Below are 20545 nucleotides of genomic sequence, written 5' to 3' on the forward strand. Positions count from 1 at the left end.
CTATCTACTTGGACAAATGACTTTATTTCACTACTCACTATTTGTGATGGTCTTTTGAGTAAAACTAGCATTTATTGGGAAGAAACCAATTCTTCAGTCAAAAATTTCAGGAATTCGTTCTACTTTGAAGAATGACCAGGAAAGCAGAATTAACTTAAGAATAAAATCATTCCTCTTAGCCCAGGGATATGTGAGGGAAAGAAGAAATAAATAAAATTCTAGTCTGGTACCCATCTTGAGGAGAAGAGCAGAGCAGTCAGCCCCTTGGTCCAGTCACTGGCTCCCCAGCAGGCTTCCCCTAAAGAGGGTTGTTATCTAATTTTAGATTTATCAATTAATGTTTCCTTGTGAGCAACATTCAAGCAAACTCATGTGGACAAACATAAAATTTACATGGGCAATATATACATGTTACGCACAGAAAAGTAAATACAAAATATATAGAAAGACATTTCCAAGGAGGAGGCCATGACAGCTATAGATAAAAGGATGGGCTTCCTACAGGAGTCAGCACCTACTATGTGCTGGGCACTGTGCTAGGAAAAGATAGTTGAGCTGAGATCTGAAGGAAGCTAGGGGTTCTATAAGATAGAGATGAGGAGGGAGTGCATTCATACCCAGAGCCCCTCTTGAATGTACCCCATGTCTAGTTTCGAGATCAACAGAGGACCAGACTAATTTCTTGTACATCAAGAAACCTAGGAAAACACAGACAACACAATATGATGTCCCTTCTAGGCATAAAATTTTATATTTTATATAAATTATATATTTTATATAATAACTGGCATTGATGCCAGTTATTAGTAACTAAGCATCCCATTCCATTTATAGGCATATCTTTTCTACAGTGATCCAAAATATATCTGTGTAATTTCTACTCACCAATCTTAGTGCTGCCCTCCATAATTACCTAAAATAATTCTTTCATGTAACAAAACTTCAAATGTTTGCCCCCAGATATATGCCCTTAAGTCTTCTAGTCTCCCTTGTTCCTTCAGCCATTTTTTTAATTTAAATTTATTTATTTAACATATTTAGTTTTCAGCATTGATTTTCACAATAGTTTGAATTACAAATTTTCTCCCCATTTCTACCCTCCCCCCCACTCCAAGATGGCATATATTCTGGTTGCCCCATTCCCCAGTCAGCCCTCCCCTCTATCACACCCCTCCCCTCTCATCCCCTTTTCCCTTCCTTTCTTGTAGGGAAAGATAAATTTCTACACCCCATTGCCTGTGTATCTTATTTTCTAGTTGCATGCAAAAACTTTTTTTGTTGTTGTTTTTGAACATCTGTTTTTAAAATTTGAGTTCCAAATTCTCTCCCCTCTTCCCTTCCCACCCACCCTCCCTAAGAAGTCAAGCAATTCAACATAGGCCACATGTTATGTATAACCCTTCCACAATACTCATGTTGTGAAAGACTAACTCTATTTTGCTCTTTCCCAACCCATCCTGCTTTATTGAATTTTCTCCCTTGACCCTGTCCCCTTTCCAAAGTGTTTGTTTTTGATTACCTCCACCCCCATCTGCCCTCCCCTCCATCATCCCTCCCCTTTTATTTTTTTTTAATCTTCCTCCCTCTTCTTTCCTGTGGGGTAAGATACCCAATTGGGTATGTATGGTATTCCCTCCTCAGGCCAAATCTGATGAGAGCAAGGTTCACTCATTCACCCTTCACCTGCCCTCTCCCCTCCTCCCACAGAACTGCTTCCTCTTGCCACCTTTATGCGAGATAAGCCACCCCATTCTATCTCTCCCTTTCTCCCTCTCTCAGTATGTTGCTCTCTCATCCCTTAATTTGATTTTATTTCTTTTAGATATCTTCCCTTCATCTTCAACTCACACTGTGTCTGCTCTCTCTCTTTTATATATTATATATATATACATATATACATACATATATACACATATATACATACACATAGATATATACATACATACACATTCACATATATATATATATACATAAACATATATATATGCATATTCCCTTCAGCTACCCTAATACTGAGGTCTCATGAATCACACACACCATCTTTCCATGTAGGAATGTAAACAAAACAGTTCAACTTTAGTAAGTCCCTTACAATTTCGTTTTCTTGATTACCTTTTCATGCTTCTCTTGATTCTTGTGTTTGAAAGTCAAATTTTCTATTCAGTTCTGGTCTTTTCACTGAGAAAGCTTGAAAGTCCTCTATTTTATTGAAAATCCATATTTTGCCTTGGAACATGATACTCAGTTTTGCTGGGTAAGTGATTCTAGGTTTTAATCCTAGCTCCATTGACCTCCGGAATATCGCATTCCAAGCCCTTCGATCTCTTAATGTAGAAGCTGCAAGATCCTGGGTTATTCTGATTGGGTTTCCACAATACTCAAATTGTTTCTTTTTGGCTGCTTGCAGTATTTTCTCCTCGATCTGGGAGCTCTGGAATTTGGTGACAATATTCCTAGGAGATTTCTTTTTGAGATCTATTTGAGGAGGCGATCGATGGATTCTTTCAATTTCTATTTTGCCCTGTGGCTCTATAATATCAGGGCAGTTCTCCTTGATAATTTCTTGAAAGATGATATCTAGGCTCTTTTTTTAATCATGGCTTTCAGGTAGTCCAATAATTTTTAAATTATCTCTCCTGGATCTATTTTCCAGGTCAGTGGTTTTTCCAAGGAGATACTTTGCAGCACTGTCTTCCATTTTTTCATTCCTTTGGTTCTGTTTTATAATATCCTGATTTCTCATAAAGTCACTAGCTTCCACTTGCTCCAATCTAATTTTTAAAGTAGTATTTTCTTCAGTGGTCTTTTGGACCTCCTTTTCCATTTGGCTAATTCTGCCTTTCAAGGCATTCTTCTCCTCATTGGCTTTTTGGAGCTCTTTTGCCATTTGAGTTAGTCTATTTTTTAAGGTGTTGTTTTCTTCAGTGTATTTTTCAGCATTTTTTGGGTCTCCTTTAGCAAGTCATTGACTTGTTTTTCATGGTTTTCTCGCATCCTTCTCATTTCTCTTCCCAAGTTTTCCTCTACTTCTCTAACTTGCTTTTCCAAATCCTTTTTGAGCTCTTCCATGGCCTGGGACCAGTTCATGTTTTTCTCGGAGGCTTTTGTTGTAGGCTCTATGACTTTGTTGTCTTCTTTAGGCTGTATGTTTTGGTCTTCTTTGTCACCAAAGAAAGAATCCAAAGTCTGAGACTGAATCTGGGTGTGCTTTCGCTGCCTGGCCATATTCCCAACCAACTAACTTGACCCTTGAGTTTTTCAGTGGGGTATGACTGCTTGTAGACTAACGAGTTCTATGTTCCACGTTTGGGGGGGAGGTGCCAGCTCTGTCACACCAGCACTCCTCCTTCCCCAAGAACCCCCAGCCCAGACTGGGCTTAGATCTTCAGCAGGCTTTTGCACTCCTGCTCTGATCCGCCACTTAATTCCTCCCACCAGGTGGGCCTGGGGCCAGAAGCAGCAGCAACTGTAGCTGCCCCACCTCTGCTGCCCCTGGGACTGGAAGCTGAACCACGAACTCCTTCCACTCCCATAGCTTTTCCCACTAACCTTCTCCGCAGTCTTTGGTGTTTGTGGGTTGAGGAGTCTGGTAACTGCCGCAGCTCACATAATCAGGGCGCTAGGAGCCCCATCCGCCCAACTCCAAGTTTGGTTGTTCCCTGCGGCTCAGGCTGGGCTCTGCTCCACTCCGTTCCCAGCTCCCAGCTCCCAGCTCCGTGTGGGATAGACCTCACCCAGAGACCATCCAGGGTGTCCTGGGCTGGAGCTCTGCTTCCCTCTGCTGTTCTGTGGGTTCTGACGTTCTAGAATTCGTTCAGAGGCATTTTTTATAGGTTTTTGGAGGGACTTGGCAGGGAGCTCAAGCTGGTCCCTGCTTTCCAGCCACCATCTTGGCTCCACCCCCCCCCCCCCCTCAGCCATTTTTAATGTGACAGCTTCTTGTCCCTTCACCACACCAGACACCGTACTCAGCACATATTCTAATTTGTCAGAATCCTTCCTAATACACATTACCCATTCCTGAATACTCTGCCTTTCTGGTCTGGCCGACGTAGAGTAGAGTAGAACTGTTAACTGCCGTTTTTCACATCTGAATTATTATTAACGGATTGGTTGACGGAGTGACTGAATCATGCTCTATTATTTGTATCCTTACAATGGCAAGAGACATGGCGGAACCCCACCCTCAGCACACGGCGGAAAACCTCTGTGGTGAAATTATGGAAGGACAGGGGCACGAATTTTAAACATGGACAGATATGGATGAGTTGAGATGTGCTTAAACCATGATAAGATCACAGACCAATTGAGATAGGAGTGCCAACTAAAATCCAACATCTTTTTCAAATAAGCAGCTATTAAGTAACATATCCTCATTGTGTACTTGGGTAGTTGAATTTTTCCTAGCACAAATGTAGGACTCTGCAAGTATTTCAATTAAATTTTAGCTTCTTAATTTCAGTTCTTTGTTTCAACTTGTCAAAATACTGTTGAATTTTGATAGTCTCAACTAATGATCTTTAGCTTTGTGTCATATGGATATTTGATAAATGCCTTCTTTGCATCATTCAAGTTATTGAACTGGATAGGATCAAGAAAAGAACCCTGTAGTAGCTACTCCCAGATGACACAGCCTTCCTTTCCAGTACTGGCTGTACCTTCACTCTTTCTGGCAGGTTCACTGGTCTAGGCAGGGGAGTTAGAATATTCCTGACTCCCTATTGCCACTTCCAGGTTCTACTTCGACTTCCATTACCCAGTAAACTCTCTTCCTTTAAGGAAAGTTCATGCTATTTATATCTACCATCCAATCAAAATCCTGGTATCTATTGTCTGCAGACCCTCAGGTTACTCCCCTCCCCTTCTCAGTGAATTAGGTGCCTGGTCACAATTGTTTTTCTCCTCTCCAAGTCCTGCCTTCACATTAAGGAAATTCAATATTGACTCTCCCTCAAACACCCTAACCACTCAATTCCTCAACCCACTTACTTCCCATGAGCTCTTCTCTACCCCACTTTTGCCACACACCCTCTAACCATAGATATCCCACAAGGTCCTGCACTGTCTTCTCTTCTCCCTCTATACTACTTTCCTTAGTGATCTCATCGGCTCCCATGGATTTAATTACCATCTCTATGCTGATGATTCTCAAATCTACCTAACCTGCTCCAATTTTTTCTGATGACCTCCAAACTGCCTTTCAGACACTTCAAACTGGATGTCCAGTAGACATCTTAAACTAAACATGTCTAAAACAGAACTTATTATCTTTCCTCTTAAATCCTCCCCAACTCTTACCCTCCCTATTATTATAAAAGGAAATACCATTGTCCCAGTCCCTCAGGTTCACAACCTAGGAGTCATGCTTGACTCCTCACTATTTTTCACACACACACACACACACACACACACACACACACACACACACACACCCATTTGTCCAATCTGTTGCCAAGGCCTGTTGATTTCATCTTTGTAAAATCTCTCAAATATGCCCACTTCTCTCCTTTGACACTACTCTAGTATAGGCCCTTATCACCCCATGCCTTGATTACTGCAACAGCCTGCTGGTGGGCCTACCTGCCTAAGGTTTCTCCCCACTACAATCCGCCCCTCTATTCAACCACCAAAGTGATTTTCTTAAATTTCAGATCTGACCATGTCACCCAACACACAATAGCCTCCAGTGGCTCCCTACTGGCTCATGGATAAAATATAAAATGTTTGACATTCAAAGCCCTTCATAATATAGCCCTCTCCTACCTTTCCAGTCTTCTTATAAATTACTCCCTGACATGTACTCTCATTGTCAGTGGCCTCCTGGCTGTTCCAGGGACAAGACACTCCATCTCTCAGCTCTGGGCATTTTCTCTAGCTGTCTCCCAGGCCTAGAACACTCTCCCTCCTTTATGTCCCACCTAAAACCCCATCTTTTACAGGAAGATTTTTTTCAACTTCTCTTAATTCTGGTGCCTTTCCTCCATTTATTATTTCCTACTTATCTTGTAAATAGCTTGATATGATATATGTGTGTTTGCATGTTATCCCTCTCATAGTTTCATAAGCTCCTTGAGAGCAAAGACTGTTTTTTGTCTCTTTTTTGTGTCTCCCACGCCTAGCGCAGTTCCTGGTACTGGCACTTAACAAATGTTTATTGATTCATATAAGCAGGGAAACATTCAAATAAATAAATGAAAACTCTAAAAGAATGTTTAAAGTATGGATTTTTAAAAATGAAGATGCTTTACTATTCCCATGCTGCAGATACAGCTGGTGGAGGTCATACAACTCTCCTGGCTCAATGCACTAAAATTATGCTATCTAATTTCAACTGGACCTCCACTGTTACACAGCAATTTTTTTGTTCTCTTCTCACTGATGATCTCACTCACTACAAAGTCTGTCCCAAAGCTTTCTTCTCTCCTCAAACCCATCTCCCTCCCCTTCAGCAAAACACCCTAACTTCCACCCTGCTAAGAAAATAGAAGCCATCCAAACAGAACTAAGGTAAACCATTGGTTAGCCTAATCAAATGGGAAACAAAAACTAAATTGCCAAGGTTTAAAAATAAACAAGGTGAATTTACAACAAAGGAATTAATTTAAACTACTTTATACAATAACATGCCAGTAAAGTTGATAACTCTAAGATAGTAGATGATTGTCTACAAATACATAAAATGTGCAATAAACAAAATAAGAAATAGACATCTTAAACAAATAATATCACAAAAAGAAATCAAGCTAGCCATAAATGAGGCCTATCCTTCCTTTCTCCTCCAGGCTTCCACAAACCCATTTGGAAGTGGATGGGGCCACTCCAGGCCCCTGAACTGTGGAATATACATAGCTGCTCACACCATTTGGATTAGCAGACATAACCAATCCCAATCCTTCCAGGAAAATGGATATTTTGTGCACTGCCACTTCATCTTAGGCAACTACATAGCACAATAGAGAGAGTACTAGACTTCCAATCAGGAAGACCTGAGCTTGAATACTGCAATAGAAGCTTACTTAGATACTTAGCTAGCTGTATGACCCTGGGCAAGTCACTTGCCCTCTCTCAGACTCAGTTTCCCCATCTTTAAAATGAGGATAATAATAGCCCCTACCTCCCAAGTTTATTGTGACAATATTTAAAGTGTTTTGTTCTTATATAAAGCACTACATAAATGATAGCTATTATTATGAGTATTATTATTATCCTAAAGCTCTTTAGGTCTTACTATCTGCCCTATTTCTATTCCATCCTCAGACACTGCTACATGACCTACCATTGCACCCTAAAAACCTCTAGGCCTTGCTATGAATTCCAAGACTTCCCATTTGCCCCGCAGCTGAATTCTCTCAGATCTGGAGCTGTAACAGTAAGGCAATAAAAACAATGTAGATGATGATTGTCAAAACGCCTATGTGGTTCTGTATCGCAAAGTATATGAGACTCTCCACACAGAAGGCAGAAGAAGTAACCAGAGAACCAGATCCCATGAGCCATTTACCCAGTCTATCAGAGCAGTAAAACATTCAATATGCAATATCACAATATGGAGCCTCACCATCCCAAAACCTCTCTGACCCCCTGCTGGGGTCTTCCCCAAAACAAACTCACAGTACAGCTAAGTCAGCCTGTTCAGTTCTAACAATCACAAGGGTGGCCATTAGCAGCCATCACGGCTCTCTCACTCACGCTCACGCATGCGCAATCGCTCTCTCTCTCTCTCTCTCTCTCTCTGTCTCTCTCAGCATTTCCTGCTACATAATTTCCTTTTCCTCTCAGGAAGTTCCTCCCACCACATGTGTCTTAGGCTTCCTGTGACATAGCAGGACACATGGCCTATTAATGGGTGGGAAAGATCTTCAAAAACTAATTGCTATTAAAGGAGCCTTCCTCAATTTGAGTGCTCCTTGAGAGCAGGGACTGTCTCACTTTTCTACTTATCTCCCCATATTTAGCATAGTGCTTGGCACATAGCAAGGGCTTAATAACATAATTTTTTCATTTATTAAAAATGAAATAATGAAAAAATGAGGAATGAAAGTGTCGTGACAGGATGCCGGGAGCTGTTCAGGCAATGGCGCCTCCTGGTTTTGGGTCTCCAGATTCTTTACATCTTCTGGAACGAATTTCACTGTGAGGTTAATGAGGTACGTGTGACAGGCAGCTTCGGCCAGCCTGGGTGCCAACCCAAACCTAGGTTCTGGTGCCGGCCTCGAGCGCAACGTCCCAGGCCAGGTGGATTTCTATTTGTGCTTCTCCTCATCCTGCTCTCCATGAAGCAGTTTCTGGACTTCAGATATGTGGATGCATGTGAAAAGACCTCATTTATGTTTTTGCGGCAGGAGTTGCCAATGAGGTTGGCAAACATAATGAAAGAAATAAGTGTCCTTCCAGATAATCTTCTAAGAATACCTGCAGTTCAGCTAGTACAAAGCTGGTACATTCAGAGTCTACAGGAGCTCCTTGATTTTAAGCATAAAAGTGCAGAAGATGCTAAAGCTGTTTATGACTTTACAAACACTGTGATAAGAATCTGGAATCGATTTAATGATGTCATTCCTACCATGACTTAGGATGTGATTGAATACAAGGAAAGCTTTGGTGCAGATCCAGTGACCAGCCAGAAGGTACAGTATTTTTTGGATTGTTTTTACATGAGTCAAATTTCAATCAAAATGCTACTCAATCAGCACTCCTTATCGTTTGGTGGGAAAGAAAAACGAAGTTCAACTCACCGAAAACACGTTGGAAGCATTAATCCAAATTGTAATGTTGTTGAAGTTATTAAAGATGGCCATGAAAATGCAATGCATCTTTGCGATTTGTATTATATTAATTCTCCAGGACTAGAACTTGAAGAATTGAATGCAAAATCACCAGGACAGCCCATGCAAGTGGTTTATGCACCATCACATCTCTATCACATGGTGTTTGAACTTTTCAAGAATGCAACGAAAGCAACCATGGAACACCATGCCGACAAAGGTGTTTACCCTCCTATTCAGGTTCACGTAACATTGGGTAATGAGGACTTGACTGTGAAGATGAGTGATCATGGAGGTGGTGTTCCTTTGAGGAAAATTGATAGACTCTTCAACTACATGTATTCAACTGCACCCTGACCTCATGTTGAGACATCTCGAGCTGTACCCCTGGCTGGTTTTGGTTATGGATTGCCCGTATCTCAGCTTTGTGCACAGTACTTTCAAGGAGACCTGAAATTGTATTCCTTAGAAGGTTATGGTACAGATGCTGTTATTTACATTAAGGCCTTATCAACAAAGTTGGTAGAAAGGCTCCTGATATATAATAAAGCTGCATGGAAACATTATAAAGCCAATCATGAGGCAGAAGACTGGTGTGTGCCAAGCAGTGAACCAAAGGACATGACCATGTTCCCCAGTGCATTGTTGCATCTAGGCCATCTGAAAAAACGAATGGGTTTTTAGTATTATGTTTGAGAGGGACTTTGGAAAACTGTTACCTAAAACATTTTACATCTGATTTTCACACTCATCAACTGGATAGAATAAATGTAAACTGAATTCCATAGCTATCTTTCAGACCTCCTAAAACATTGAACAGTACCATTTAACCGTAAGAAGAAAGAAAATTCTAGCTACCACGTACATTTACTTTTAACTACGGCAAATGTGGCAAACTTTCGTTTCAGTGGATGTCAGGGACTAGGTTTCAGGTATAGAAATCTCCAGGTTCCTCATGGGACCTGTGCAATTTATCTTATATCTAGTAAAAACATTTCTCTAATTGTACTGATTAATTGGTTAACTACCTTTTCATAGTCTGGAAAATCTTTGTTTGCTTTATTTAATTCTACTCAAGAATGACAGTAAATTAAAATTGTTTTCACAATAATCAATAACTGCCTATTGGTTGCACATATAAAGGCAGAAAATTATTAGCCTGTGGGTTTAATACCACCTGCTTTTTATAACTTCCTTTCGTAGTTGACTTAGAGCCACTTCTTTTTAGAAGTAAATTTTCTTTTTCTGAATAATCAATATCTAGTTCTCTCTGTTCAATTAAGATCCTGTGAAATTTACACTGAATGTTCTTTTGATTAATTTCAGGAGGAAAATTTTTGTTCCTGAATGATTAGCAACCCTTAACAAATCTTCAAAAATTTCGAGGGGATAGCTATTTACTATGTGATTATAATTTGTTTAGTGATTCTAATTATGACATTGAGAAGCAATGTGACATAATTGATAGAAGGCCAACATTGGAGTCAGGAAGACCTAGGTCCAAGTCTTGCCCAGCTGTATACCAAAGGTCAACCATTTAACTTATTGCCTTAATCCTCTAAGATTGTAAGTTGATTTGTGTTGGTAGAGAGAATTTTTATAACAAGAGTTCACAATAACAATGAAATCACAGATCTAGCTGCCTTCCCAAAAAATCAATCCTAATAATGGTAGAATTATCCATACATATCACATGGGCATGATGATACAGGTCTAGATAAGATTTCCATAGATGTCTAAAAAAACCATAATAAAATTTCTCTCAATTAGTCAGTCTTCCAGCCTCCTCAATTACTGGGTATCTGATTGTACAGGAGGGACCCTTATATAACTAATTGCATATAAGAGAATGCAGCAGAATAGAAAGAATAAGAATTGAATAAATAACAATCAATAGCAGAGATTAGACTTAAGGATAAAAAGCCATATGTATCTTGGTAGCATCATTCTATCAGCACAAATAGTAATTGATTTTTGTGATAAGTTACCAAAAAAAGAGGTCAGTTCTCCTTCAGTATTGGAAATGAAACTATAAAGTAATAAGACTATTTTGTGAACCTGTATCATTTTTTAAGCCAGTGGGAGAACTATCTCATACAGTTTTAAAAAAAGTTTTTCATTTGAAAATGTTGAAATAGTTTCACTTATAAAGAGTAGTATGTTTTCTGATGATGCAGGTTAAATGAGGCATTGCTGTCTATGCTATATAAACATTCCTAATTTTGGGGGCATCATCAACTACTAAAAAAATCCAGTGTATTATTAATTTACTACATATTAGTAGATGAAGGGCAAATGATTCTGTCTCATTACCATTGCTGTTTATAACTGTCTTCAAATTTTCCAGCAATAATGACGTATAAACTTTTGGAACTCTTCAAATCAGAACAGGTTTTAAATAAATTATAAAATGGTCATTGTCTTTCTTAAAATGAAATTTTTACAGTTGAAGCATACAAGATTAACATTTCTATTTTTTTAATCCCATCATAAAGAGTGTCCTTTCCCTTTAGACAGCTTAACTCAGACATACTCATACTTTTAGATAGGGTGATTTATATGGACTTCTTTTTGATAATTGTGATCATCCACAGAAACTTACAAATATGAAATTTTTTGTTTCCTCCTGGTTGCTTATAGCTTAGCATATTACTTGACTAATAAATAGTTCTTGGTGGCTTTAAGCTATTTTAAAACATATATTCACCAAGACCTAGTTTATGCAAATATGGTGGAGATAATTTACTTTTAACTGTAATGTATAGATGCCATTCATTTTCTAAATCAGTAGAGCTGAGAAAACTATGAACTGTTTTAGGAGGTAATAGTAAAGTAGATATTCTGTTTTATGTTTTGGCTATGTTCATACCCACCTGTGGTTTCCTTTTCTTGAATCAGGAAATTTAAGTGAGATATTCAAATAAAGTATAAAGTGTAATTTTATGAAACATTTCGTTTGTGGAATTAAATTGGTACCATGGATTAAACTAAAAGAAATCCTTCCAAAACTAATTAAGTTTTACTACAGAGCTGTTATGACTTATACAATAAAATCAGTTATTCCTCCCTAAAAAAAGTGTCATGACGTTACTGATCTTAAACTGTATTATATAACATAGTAATAATTAACAGTACTTGTTTCATAAATTAACAATTCTTCAAAATGGATTTATACAAGAATTCTATCAAATGTTTAAAAAGCTTTCTTTTTATCATTTTTATATCATTGCTACAAAAATTGTTCTCAGAAGTAGAGAAAGGAGGCACTCTACCAACTCTTTAGTGGGACTAATGGTGAGACAAACCAGGGAAGGACAAAATGAAGAAAGAAGTTATAGATCAATATTGTTCATGGATATTAATGCGAAATTTTTAAATAAAATCTCAGCAAAGAAACTAGAGAAATAGATCAAAAACTAATTCACTCCAGTAAGATTGGATTCATGCCAGGGATTCAAGAGTATCTCGATATTAGAGGAACAATTAACATAATTAAGTACAGTGTATAAATACCAAAGGCACACTATTATATGAATAGATGCAAAAAAAAAAAAACATTTGACAAAATAAAGCATCCATTTGTGTTAAAAAATCCTAAAAAATATATAAGCATGGAAGGGTCCTCATTTAATATATTTTTTTAAAATACCTAAACCAAGAACTACTATTATTTGCAATGGAGAAAACCTGGAAGTTTTCCCAGTACAAATAGGTATAAAAAAGGATACTTTCCCTCACCACTATTATTTGACATTGATTTAGAAATGTTAACAGGGCAGCTGTTTATAGAATGCAGAGCCTGACACTAGCTTTGTGACTTGGACAAGTCACTTAACCCTGTTTGCCTCAGATTCCTCATCTGTAAAATGAACTGGAGAAGGAAATGGCAAATCACTCCGGTATCTTTGCCAAGACAATGCCAAACGGGGTCACAAAGAGGCAGACACAACCAAAACAACTGAACAACAATAGAAAGAAACATTATCTATAGCAACAGGATAAAAAAGAGAATTTAAAGATGGAAAGATGAGACAAAATTACATTTACCTTAAAATGACAAAATTGACTTTGAATTGGAAATGAAACTACATGATTAATAGCTTCGGCGAAGGCGCAACAAACAAAGAAAGAAAATCCACAAAATACGGGCAGCTGTTTGTTGCAGTTCTATGTAAACCAAGAAGACAGCATTCCAAGGGAAATTTAATCCAAAATAACTGTGAAATCTATAAGATATCTGCAAGTTACATCTGTAAGACGCACTCTTACCTAAGTACAACTACACAGAATTAAAGGAGGACACATTATTAGTGAGAAATTCATTACTCATAGTAATACTAACATAATAAAAATGAAAGAACCATATTAACTAACATGCAGTTTTAGCGCTATACCAGCACTATTTTGTACTGGATTTTTAAAATGAGAAAGAAGAGTTGTATAAATAAAATAGATAATCAAGACTCAGAAGCAATCAAGCATAGTATCCCAGTGTTCAATGAACCCAAAACCATTGAACTATCAGAGGAAGAATGGGAAATAACGGGAAAACCTAAAAGCAATTTTTTTTATTTTTGGAAGTGTATTTTTATTGTCTCAATTACATGTAAAAACAATTTTGACATCCATTTTTAATAAATTTTAAGTTCCAAATTACCTCCCTCCTTCCCTTTCCCCTTCCTTGAGAAGGCAAGTAATTTGATCTAAATTATACATGTGCAGTCATAAAAAACATGTTGCAAAAGAGAACATAGACCCCCCCAAAAAAAAAATTGTAAAAGTACGTTTTGGTCTGCATTCAGACTCCACCCGTTCCGGGAAGCAATTTTGCAGAAATTCGTTTAGGTGTAGGGGTGAGGAATCTGCAGCCTTGAAGCCACATGTGGCCTTCCAGGTCCTTGGGTGTGGCTTTTAGACTGAGTCCAAGTTTTCCAAAACAAATCCTTTTATTAAGGAGATTTATTCTGTGAAATTTGGACTCAATCAAAGTGATGCACTTGAGGCACTAGAGGGCTACATGTGTCCTCAAGACACCAGGTTCCTCACCCCTGGTTTAGGTTATCATCTTGCATAGTATGCCACAATAAACTCCAAATGGACGCTTGACTTGAAATTAAAAGGTTTCAAAATGGGTCTTTGATTTCATCACAGATAGCTTTCAATGATTTGGATCACAACCTGTCCATGCCTATCTCTAATGTGATATTATTAGCCATGCTGTCATATACGTTCACCTCAGATCCACCTAATGTGCTAAAAGCTTTTGTCACTTTCTCCTGACATCACTGTGGTGCCGGTGCAGCAGACTGGTCTCTCACCTATCATCCCTTCCCTTAGCATATAAATCAGTCATCTTCTCTTCCTATCATACATGTCCTTGATTATGGTATTTACTACTTCTTCACAGTTTCTCATTGGTTATAAATTGAAATCTAGTTCTAGCCACTATGAATCTCTTTATTACCTGCTGCATTGTACACATTTTTAATTCTCTACAGACTGTAGCATTCCAAATCTTGCAGCCCATAAAAAGGTCTGTCACATCATAAAAAAAAAAAATTAAGAGTAAATTGGGAGGATTTATAACTATAGCTAGTTAGAAAATTCTTAACCAAATAAGGGATAGAGGAGATTACAAAAGACAAAATATATAATTTAGATTACCATAAAAAGAGAAGTCTTTTATACAAAAATAAAAATCATTATTGCTAGATTAAGAAGATAAATGAGTCAGTGAGGAAAAAATCTTTTGAATCAAATAATGCTGATAAAAAATGATATCAGAACTATTCAGGAGGAAATGAATGCATGACACCAAGAACCATTCCCCATTAAACAAGTGATCAAAGGATTTCAACAGTTTTTGAAAGAATTACCAACACTCAATGACTATATGAAAATAAAATGCTCCCAATCATTAATGGTAAGACAAATACAAATGAAAACAACTTTGAGGTTTCACCTCACATCAGTCAAATAGGCAAGTGGATAATAGTTACAAAAACTATTCTAAAATCTGGATAAATTTACCATAAAAACAAGATTAAAGTGATAAAAGTTGGAAATAGTTGGCACCAGTAATACACTGTTGGAATAACTAAATTAATCCAACAGTTCTAAAAGAAAAAGTAGTAATTTTTCAAGAAAAATCATTAAACTGTATATATAATTTGATCCAGGGATCCCTCTACTAGGTATATACCCCCAAGGAAGTCAAAGATTGAGAAAAAAAAAAGATGACAGTGGCACTTTTAGGAGTAACACAAAACAGGAAAATGAGTGTGTGTCCGTCAATTAGGGAACAACTAAGAAAACTGTTCTATATTACTGTAACAGAATATTGTCATTCCATAACAGACAATGAACATGTGGAACTCAGAGAAATATGAGAAGACTTGTATGTGTTGGTAGAGAGTTAAATAAATTGAACCAAAAGCACGATATACACCATGATTATAACATTATATTTTTGAAAGGATATTTAAAATACTAATTCTAAGGAATTGTAATGACTGATTGTCATGCAGTTACTTTCTACTGTGAACATACCCCGAGGCCCTGTCCTCATTATTCCCCCCAAAAAACTCTTCCTTCTGACACTACTAGCTACACAACCATGGAAATGTTAAATGGATTAAAAAACACAATTCAATAATGTGTGACTGATGGGCTAAATTTTTTTTTAAATCATAAACAATTGTTTGCTGTCCTTCATTCTTGAAGAAGACCAAAATGACATCACTATGCTGGAGTCAAGTTTCCATGCGTCTGACTATGGCGGATCAGACCAATACTAGCTCGGAAAGCTCTGCCATAGGTCAGGCACAAATAGCCCATGTGAATATTTGGGGTGGATACTCTGTGTTTCCTTTAAGCTGTTTCAATTGTGCTTTGCTCATAGAGCACAGCACCTTCTCTGATGTGGGCACACCATGCTGAACCAGTCCCATGCCAGTGTCTCCCATGTCACACAATCAATTCCAAAGTTCCTAAGAGAGACCTTGACAGTGTCCTTGAATCACTTTTTCTGACTACCACTTGAACGCTTGCTCTGTGTAAGTTCTCCATAAAATAGTCTTCTTGGCAAGCATACATTTTGCATTCAAATGATGTGGCCAGCCCATCAGAGTTGCACTCTCTGAAGCAGAGTTTCAATGCTTGGCAGTTTACTTCAAGTAAGGACCTCAGTGTCTGGTACCTTATCCTGTCAGGTGATCTTCAGAATCTTCCTAAGACAATTCAAATGGAAGCAATTCAGTTTCCTGGCATGGCCCTGGTAGACTGTCCAGGAGGCATACGACAATAAGGTCAGCACAACAGCTCTGTAGACCTTCAGTCTGGTAGTCAGTCTAATAGCTCTTCTCTCTCATACTTTCCTTCAGAGCCTCCCAAACACTGAGCTAGCTAATGCAATGCATGTGTCAAACTCATTACCAATGTGTACATCCCTGGCAAGTACATTACCAAGGTAAGCAAGCTTATCCACAGCATTCAAAACTTCTCCATTTGCTGTAGCTGATGGTTCCATGTATGGTTGGTGTGGTGGTGGCTGATGGAGCACCTGTGTTTTCTTGGTGTTAATTGTTAGGCCAAAATTAGCACAAGCAGCAGAAAACTGATCCATACTTTGTTGCATCTCAGCTTCAGAGGCCTATTGAGTGCACAATCATCTGCAAACAGAAAATCTTGCACCAACACTCCCTCCACTTTGGTCTTATAGCCTTTTCAAGTTGAAGAAGTTTAGCCTGTCTGCCAAAACGGCTATAAAAGTATGTATAACCTTTGACACAGTGATCCCACTAGTAGGACTGTGCCCTAAGGACATCATTGTCACTGATAGGAGGAAAAAATATTTATACAAAAATAATCTTAGAAGTATAATTTATGATAGAAAAATCTGGAAGCAACCCATTTGTCTAACAATTAGGAAATTTGCAAACAAATTGTGATAGGTGGATATAATGCAATATTATAGAGCTATAACAAATAACTAATATAAATAAGGTACGTAACTATATAAAGCATGAAATAAAATAGAATGAAGAGATAATTAAAAGAATAATATACACACTACAACTATGTAAAAAGCAAAATATCAGCCACAAACTGGAAAAAAAAAGTATATTGGAGTAAGGAAAAGAGCAAAATGTTTGGTAAAGGAAACCGGACAATTCTGTTCTTAACGTGTTAAAGTTAATTTACAGCTTCAAAATGTGAATAAAAAGTTTACCCTTTTGTGTAAAATGTTTTTTAACTCTTGTTTGTGTATTCATGTTTGTTGATAATTGGATAGTTATTAAGTTCATAATTACTAGAAAAGTTAGCAGAATCTTTTCTTCAATTGATAAAAGTAATAGTTTATAAATTTGTATATTTGCTGAACTGGAAATTTCCAAGAATGCCCATCTGTTTATGAATCCTCAGGTGGTTTGGCCTGATCAGAGTGCAGATACGTCTGGGCAGATACACCCAATTAACAAGCCATGGGATCCTCTGTGTTAGCAGCAGCCTTGGTGTGGAGGTCAGATAGCTGGAGGGCCCTCTGCTGGCTCTGGATAGGGAGGAGAAGCAAACACACAGCACAAAGAGCGAGGGTCCCTGCTGGCTGTGGTTATTCACAGGAGGGCAGGGTGTCTGGTTTTGGTTTCAGGGCAGAGGGGTGAGTTGAAGTTTGCAGCCTCAGGAGAGAACACAAGAAGTAAAAGCATTTGTGGTGACAGCAATGCTGGGGGCCCTGGTCAAGGCTCAGGGACAGAGAGGAGTATCTGAGGTCAGACAAAAAATAAATCTCAGAAAACAACAGCATGAAAAGCATGACATTTGAGACATTATTCCCCACACCTCGGGACTAGAGCCCAACTCTAACATAAAGTGAACAGCCAAGAAATAAGCCACAAAAAAAAATTAGTAGCACAGATAGATACTGTGGTAATAGAGAAGATCTGGGTTGAAACTCAGAAGACAGTAAAGTCAAAACAGCTACTTCTACTTCCAAAAAACAAAATGTGAAATGGTCACAAGCCCAAAAAGAGTACTTTGAAAAGCTTTAAAAGGACTTTGAAAATCAAATAAGAGAGGATAAGGAAAAATTAGAAAAAATAAGAGTAATACAAGAAAATCAAGAAAATTATAAAAAGTCAACCAATTGGAAAAAGAGATCCAAAAAATTACAGAAGAGAACAATTCCTTAAAAAAAATAGAATTGAGCAAGAGGAAGCCAATGACTTCATAAGACACCAAGAAATGATAAAACAAAATCAAAAGAATGAAAAATAGAAGAGAATGTGAAATATCTTATTAGAAAAACAACTGACCTGGAAAATAGTTCAAGGAGAGACAATATAAGAATTGTTGGACTACCTGAAAGTTATGATCAAAAAGAGTGTAGATGCTATACATTAAGAAATTAAGGAAAATTACCCTAAAGTTTTAGAAGTAGAGGGTGAAGGGTTAATGGAATATAAAGATCTTCCGTGTATATTTCTAGGCCTATGTGACTACATATGTTCTCCTTACTCCTTGGAATAGGGGCCGTATTCCCAGGACTAAGGGTCAGATTAGACCTGGCTCACTCCTGGAAAAGTTGGCCACCCTTCTAGGAATGTGTAGAATCAATCCTGTGTCCTTTCTGAATGCAGACATATTGCCCTATCAATCACAGATGTCTTGGTCCTTTGAACCTTGGCCCAGTCCACAGTTGCAACACATCCTATGCTGAGTCACGTAGCCAACAAGGTAGACGCTGGCCTGAGCCTAATGTTGCTAAAATACACCTCACTAATTTTTCCTTTGTTTGAAACTGTATATATTCTGGGAAACTGATATTTTTCCTTGAGGCTCACTCATGGGAAGGATGCTTTGCCTGAGGCATTTTTTATTTTCCTGGACCAAGACTCTGGAGAGCTGTTATCAAGGGCCCCACGGCAAGATAAAACCCAGATGTTGGTGCTCTCTCAGTTTGGTGATGTATGTAAATATTTTTATTACTCTGTTAAGCTTTATCTTTATCTTTCCATGTTTCTTTAATACTGCTTTATATTGTCCTTGTGTGTAAAATAAATGTTACACTGATCTTACTTTGGTGTGAAGAGTGCTGATTATGTGATCCAATCCTTAAAAAACATATGTTCACAGCTGCTCGTATCTCAATAGAAATTGAAAAAACTCCACCAATCACCACCTGAGAGAGATCCTAGGATGAAAAATCACAGGAATATTAGAGCTAAGTTTTGAAGCTCCCAGGTCAAGGAGAAGTACTACAGGCAACTAGAAGTAAATGATTTAAATACTGTGGAACTACACTCAAGATACTCAAGATAACACAATATTTAGCAGTTTCTATATAAAAAGACTGAAGGGCAAGGAACATGATATTCTGAAGAGCAAATGGGTATAATCCTGCATAGGGGAGAAAACGGATATTTAATTAGTTAATTTAATTAATTTAAAGTGATTGATTGATTTGATTTAATTAATATTTAATAAATTAAAGGACTTTCTGATATTTGTAAGGAAAAGAACAGAACTAAATGGAAAATTTGACATACAAGAATCAGGAGAAACATAAGGCAAACATGAAAGACCAATTATAAGGGGTTTAATAAGACTGAACTATTTATTCCTTATATGGGAAAATATTATCTGTAACTCTTATGAATGTTATCATTACTAGGGTAGTTTGAAAAAGCATACGTAGATAGAAGGGATGGATTTGAGGTGAGTATGATGGGATGATCCTAAAAAATAAAACTGGATAGGAAGAGGTAAAATGGAGCGATTATCTCATACAAACAAGGTATGAATAGAAGAACTGTTACAGTGAAGGGCAGGAGGGGGTAGAGGGTTGGCAGTGCTAGAACCTTATTCTAGAACTAGGTAAAAGAGGGAATAACATATACCTCTAGAAGGGTATAAAAGTCTTCTTAACTTCCAGAGATGGGCAAGTAGATTAGATAAGGGAGGGACTCTTAGAAGACTGTGCAGATCAGGAAACAGGAGTATGGGGGGGAAATGATAGCAGAGGAAATTCTTTTTTTTAATTGTTATTATTTTTATTAAGTTTCCATAGACACATAAAAAGCAGCTATGATCCTTCCATAAAGTGCATGAGACCTTCTGGTTCCAACTTGGGTCTTCACATTTCTCAGAAAGGTTTCAAGCCACAAATCTGATCCATATGGAAGATGTCAAAATACTTCATCTAAAGACTTTGAGGGGCATGAGAAATTTTTCTGACACTAGTCACGGTCACATCTCTCTCTTCTGTGGCATTTTAGTCTGAGTATAGTTAGCAAGGAATGACTGCAGTCACTACCTTCCTGTGTGAATTTCAGTTTGTGATTACAATCAGGAAGTGGCAAGTATGGCCATGTTAATCTCAGTACTGTATATAAAATGACAAAAATTTCTGTGTGCACAGTTGACTTAGGGTGACCATAGCTGTTGCCTCCCCATAAGAACTCCAAGCATGTCTATAATTAACAAGGGACCATCACCCCCTTTATAAATTTCAGAGTGGATAAAAAAATAAACAGGAGGTGACTAGAGGTACACAGCTCTTTGTGAATTTCAGTATGTGAACACCTGGCAAGGACTCATTATGGCTGATGCTTTGCCACATGAATTTGGCTTGTGTATAGTCAAGGAGGGAGTGATGACAGCTGTCACTTTACCGTTTGGAATTTCAATGTGTATACAAATCAGCAGTGAGTGAACCTGGTCACAGAATGGAGTACAGTGCTTATCAATGCAAGTTGAGGTGGAGGGTGAGTCTGGCTACT

General features: G+C 37.9%; 1 pseudogene; it reads left to right on the forward strand.

The window, feature by feature from the left end:
• The first annotated feature begins 8258 nt into the window (after positions 1-8258).
• LOC118842388 lies at positions 8259-9449 on the forward strand (annotated as a pseudogene).
• Positions 9450-20545: the final 11096 nt, after the last annotated feature.

This window comes from Trichosurus vulpecula, chromosome 3, assembly GCF_011100635.1.
Source record: "Trichosurus vulpecula isolate mTriVul1 chromosome 3, mTriVul1.pri, whole genome shotgun sequence".
NCBI lineage: Eukaryota > Metazoa > Chordata > Mammalia > Diprotodontia > Phalangeridae > Trichosurus > Trichosurus vulpecula.